We start from the raw sequence: 6,000 nt of genomic DNA, 5'->3' as shown, positions 1-6,000 counted from the left end.
CATGATGTGTATGCGAGGTTGTTATTCATGACAGTACTCCCCTCTCAAGATCGCCCCTAAAACTTGTGCAATAGGTTTAGGCTTTGTTGGGTATCTGGTATGAAAGGCTTTCACTAATCGTGTTGCATTCCTTAAATGAGCTAAAGGCTCCCAAGATTGTTCTTCAGGGCCATAACCTTTCCAATCTACCAAGTAAAAAAGTTTTCCACAAATTCTTTTGGCATCTAAAATGGTTTTCACTTCGAATTCAGGAACTCCTTCAATTTCAATAGGAGGGGGTGCTTTAATTGTACGCTGACAGGATTTATTACCTTTTTTACAGAAAATGGTCCAATAAAACGAGGGTTGAATTTTTTATTTACCTTTAGTCGTAAATTTCTAGTAGCTAACCAAACCTTGTCCCCTATAGCATAAGAGGGTTGAATAGAACGGTGTTTATCTGATGATTTCTTTTTACTTTCTTTTGCTTTGGCCAAATTAAAGTGAGCATCATGATGAATAGAAGTTAACTTAGAAACATAATCGTGTACAGATGGAACTAAATTGGTTGAAACCAAGTGATCAGGAATATTTTTGGGATCGTATCCATAATTACAAAAGAACGGGGACATTTTGGTAGAAGAATGTTCTACATTGTTATATGCGAACTCTAAGGCCCACAAAATATCTGACCATTCATTTTCAAGGTTCTGTAACATACATCGTAAATATTGTTCTATGGTATGGTTGGTACGTTCAGTTAAACCATCTGTTTGAGGGTGGTAACTTGATGACAATCGCACTTCCATTTTCAATGATTTACTTAAATTTTGCCAAACATGTGAAATAAACTGGGAACCCCTATCAGAAATGACAATAGATGGGATTCCATGTAAACAAATAATGTTTGTCATTAGGATTTGTGCTAGTTCCATAGGAGTTGGCAGTTGTTTTAACAGGATAAAATGAGCCATTCGTAAGAACTGATCTACAACAGTTAAAATAGTAGTGTAACCTTTTTTTTTGCTGGAAGTTCGACAATGAAGTCTAGTGAGATCGTATGCCATGGTTGGGGTGAAATGGGCAAAGGTTGTAACAGACCTCTAGGAGCTTGGTGTGAAGACTTATTTTGAATACATATACTACAAGTCTCGACAAAATTCTTAATATCATCAAGCATTGAAGGCCACCAAAATTTTCTCTTAATTACTTAATAAGTTTTTACAATTCCTGGATGAGCTGACAAAAGAGTATCGTGATGTAATTGCATAATTGACTTTTGAATCTCTGGCGAAGGTACAAAAATTTGATCATTTAAAAATAAAAGATTTTCTCTCTCTTGTAACAGTGGATATTTCTTTTTCCATTCACTGATATCTTTTGTTTCAATTTATTTTTCAATGTCCGTTATTACATCACAGATCGTAAGACTAGCTTGAAAACAAGTAGTTGGTAAAACTGGTTGTACTATTGCATTGTTTTTATTTTCTTCTTCACAAATGCGTGATAAAGCATCTGCTTTCTGGTTCTCTTTTCCAGGTCGGAAAGTGATCACGAAATTGTAATCTTTAAAAAACCGTGACTAACGAAGTTGTCTGGTGGATAATGCTTTGACTGATCCTAGAGATTGTAAATTTCTATGGTCAGTATAAATGGTAATTGGATGACGTGCCCCTAACAAGTAGTGGCACCATTCTTCAAAATCTGCTTTTATTTCTAGCAATTCTATATCTGCTATAGCATAATTTTGTTCAGCTGCAGATAATTTCCTTGAATAGTAGGCGATGGGATGCATTTGTCCTGTGTCTCTATTTCTCTGTGACAAATTCCCCCCAAAGTGAATTGAGAAGCATCAGCTTCAACAATGAAAGGTTGTGTAGAATCAGGATGACTCAAAATCGGTGCTGAGGTAAAAAAAAAACGTAATCCTGGAAAGCTATTTCAGCCTTTTTTTGTCCATTCAAATGTTACTCCTTTTTTTATTGGTGGTGGTTTTTAATGATGGGAGTTATTGTTTGGGAGAAGTTCTGAATAAAGCATCGATAAAAGTTTGCAAAGCCTAAAAAGCTTTGTACTTGTTTTACTGATGTGGGACTGGGCCATGTACTTACTGCTTCCATTTTCTTTGGATCCATCTCTATCCCAGATGGGCTAATGACATATCCTATAAAGTCTACTTTGGAAACATGAAACTTTTCTCCAATTTGACATAAAGAGAAGTTTGAAGCAATTTTTGAAGGATGGCACATACTTGTTTTACATGTTCTTGTTCGGAAGAAGAATATATCAGAATATCATCTATATAGACAACACAACAAACATCAATGAACTCATGCAAAACCTCATTTATAAAAAATTGGAAAGCAGCAGGAGCATTACAGAGTCCGAAGTGCATTTCTTGGTATTCAAAGAGGCCGAATTTAGTGCGAAAAGCTGTTTTCCATTCTTCGCCCTCTCAAACTCTTACAAGATGGTATGCTCCCCGCGAATCTAATTTGGTATAAATGGTTGCCTATTTAATTTGATCCAATAATGTAGGAATGAGTATTAAAGGGAACCTATTCTTTATTGTCATGTTGTTTAAGGCTCTATAGTCTATGCATGAGCATAGCTCTCGCCCTTTCTTGAGAATAAAAAATAAAGGAGATGAGACTGGAGACTTTGAATGTCGAAAAAACCCATTTGCAAGTTATTCATCCAAATAAGTTCGTAAATGTTCGTTTCTTGTTCTGTAAGTGCATACATTCTACTGCATGGTGAAGTTGCTCCGGGAACAAGATCTATCTTGCAATCGAACTCCCTATGAGGAGGAAGAGTATTAGCACTTTTTTTTTATCAATAACGTCTGTTAAGTCAGAATATTCAATAGGAACTCCTTCGAGAAGTAAAATACTCTGTAGTTCCTTTGGAAAGTCAAATCCTTGAAATATGTTTTCATCGATTTGTTCCTGAAAACATTGGGTATGACATTGGGAAGAATTAAATGTTATAGTTTTAGTTTGCCAATCAATACTAGGATTGTGATGTTGTAACCATGGAATTCCTAAAATAAGTCTAAATTGAGGTGCATCAATGATGTCAAATGTAATACGTTCCTTGTTAGACCCGGCCTCGTAGCATGGGCCTTCCAGTCCTCGCCCTACCTAACCTGGTACCTGGGACCCCAAGCACACGGCCCAGCCGATCCTTCCCACCAGAACACACACGCGCGACCCGGGCATCCCCGTCCATGGCCTCTCTCCTTTCGGCCACCCCGGGCACGCGTGCCCACTTCATGCACCAAGATGGCCGCCCGGCCCCAGCACAACCCGGGCCTAGAGGCGCCACTCCGGCTGGAGGACATCACGCTTCCAGGGGATGAGAGAGGGAGGAGCAGTTTCTATCGCACCTCTGAACTCCCCTGGGACGATGGGTTTCGATCGGCCCTCCGGCCTCCCTGAGGGCTGGCTCCACACTTGCTGGGTGTCTGGGACTCCTCCCGACCCGGCCCTGAAAGGATCAAAAGACAATGGCAGGAAACCTCGACAAGCGACCCCCAGGTGACAAGACCCCTGCCTGCACAGACTCCGGACATCAAAGAGGGGTCGACCTATAACAAGGGGTGCTCGGGGACTGTCCGGCAGATTCGCCTTGGAACATCTGAGCCCTGCTGAGTGACTCGCGGCTCCCTGAAGATCGTAAGACCTCCGAACTTGTGCTTGAGCCCTGCTGAGTGACTCGCGGCTCCCTGAAGATCGTAAGACCTCCGAACTTGTGCTTGAGCCCTGCTGAGTGACTCGCGGCTCCCTGAAGATCGTAAGACCTCCGAACTTGTGCCTGAGCCTGCTGAGTGACTCGCGGCTCCCTGAAGATCGTAAAACCTCCGAACTTGTGCTTGAGCCCTGCTGAGTGACTCGCGGCTCCCTGAAGATCGTAAGACCTCCGAACTCGTGCTTGAGCCTGCTGAGTGACTCGCGGCTCCCCCAGACTCTCGTTGGTCCCGCCGGACCCCACGTCGACAAGCGTACCCCCCGGCTCGAGGATTGTGAGCTGTGCGCCGGGTACGCTCCTGCATTTGATCCATATCCCCCCAAAGACTGTCCCGCTACCTCCTACCCCCGCCAAGACTCTGTGAGCCCACGCTCTGCTTGTAAATATCTGCCTTGCTGATCATAAAGATCCTACTACTTCGAGTTGATAAAGCTTGAATCCTAAGAACCCTCGGTGTGGTGTCTCTTTGTCGTGTGGTGCCGAGTGTACGATCCTAGATACGAGATTCCTCCCCTGCGGAGTCTCCCGCCAGTGCTACGATACTTTGAGGGTGGGTCTCAGGACAGTCAGGGCCCCCTCCGGGCCCCTCTGAGGTCCCCTTCTAACATTGGTGGCAAGCGACGGGATTCGGGCCCATAACCTAGAGATCGTACCGTGAACGACTGACGCACTACCGACAAAGATGGCAGAAGGAAGCGCCATGAGCCCCGCAGAAACCAACACCAACAGGGTGTTCCAGGTGGAACAACTAGAAGAATACACGCACAAAGAACTGAAGCAATTCTGCAAAGAACTTAAAATCGCTACCACCGGTCTCAACACCAAAGAAGATTTGCAGAAAGCACTGAAAGCTTGGGTGGATGCCGGGGCCTCCCGCCCAGAAGGCATGGGGGAGCGACACGACGAAGCAGAACCCCCCCAAGGCGAAAGCAGCAGCAATCAGGTGCGAGGCTTCGTGCCAGACGGGGGCCTTTCCCCGGAAGAACTCGCAGACAGAGAGAGAAGTCGCAATCACGAACTCGAGTTAGCCAAACTCAAAATCGATGGCGAATTGAAATTAGCGGAAAAAAAGCTAGCAGTAGAACAAATGCGCGTACAAGGCGAATTGGAAGAGAAGAAGCTCCAACGGGAGCACGAAGGAAGGAAGCTCCAACTAGAACACAAACGCAGCTTGAAGGAGATCGAGCTCAAAGCCAGAAACGAGGAAGGGAGGCCCCCGGGGAACCGAGAGGCGGCCTCCCCGGCGGAACAGAAGATCCACATCCCCAAGGACGTGGTCAAAGAATATTATAAAAATGATGACATTCAACAATGGTTCAGGGCCTACGAGGTCGCCATGACCTCTCATCGGGTCCCGCAGAAGGACTGGGGGGCAGGGCTGTGGGGACGGTTTCTGAGCGAAGGAAGGGACACCCTGCTCGACCTACCCCTCTCCCTGCAGACCTCCTACAGCCACATGAAAGAGGCTCTCCTCACTAGGTACGGCCTCACCCCAGAGATGTACCGTCAGCGATTCCGGGACTGCAGGAAGATCCCGGGCACCACCTGGGTGGAGTATGTAAACTTTTTCAGTCGGGCCTTCGATGGGTGGATCAAGGGCAGCAAGGTCACCACCCTCGAGGAACTCACCGACCTCATGTTGTGGGAACACCTGGCTGCGAACTGCTTTGTGGAACTACGCCAGCATCTGCTCGACAGCAAACTCACCGATCCCCGGAAGCTGGCTGTGGAAGCAGACCGCTGGACCAACACCCGGGTCCCCCGGAGCATTGTAGGAGAATACCCCCGAGCCAGTCAGGGACCACCCCGCCAGAGAGGGGGAGGGAACCAGGGAGGGCAGAGAGAGTCCCAGTCGAGTCCCCCGAAGGCCCAACCTCCACCTTTCCCGGCGCCCCCCCCACCAGTCTCCGGACCCCCCGGGAGACGGGGGCACCGGGTAACCATCACTTGTTTCCGTTGTCAGAGGCCCGGGCACTACGCCAATGACCCGGAGTGCCCCATGGCCCCCCAGGTTCCCCCTGCTGCAAACCCTGCTAGACAGATAGCCAACGTAGCCCTGGGGGAGGAGGTTGAGGACACCGGGGAGTGGGAACCCGCAGCTATGGCCCTAGTATCCCTGGGAGATAGAGAGATGGTCCCTGGTAGCCTCCTGCCCTCCAACAGGAAGAAGTACGGGCAGCTCGTCAAGATCAATGGCCACCAAATAGAAGCCCTGCGAGACACCGGGGCCAGCATCACCGGTGTCCTCAGGCACTTAGTCCCCGAGGAGCA

This window comes from Triturus cristatus, chromosome 7 (assembly GCF_964204655.1).
Source record: "Triturus cristatus chromosome 7, aTriCri1.1, whole genome shotgun sequence".
NCBI lineage: Eukaryota > Metazoa > Chordata > Amphibia > Caudata > Salamandridae > Triturus > Triturus cristatus.
The sequence above is the reverse complement of the archived record's forward strand: the minus strand, read 5'-3'. Positions refer to the sequence as shown.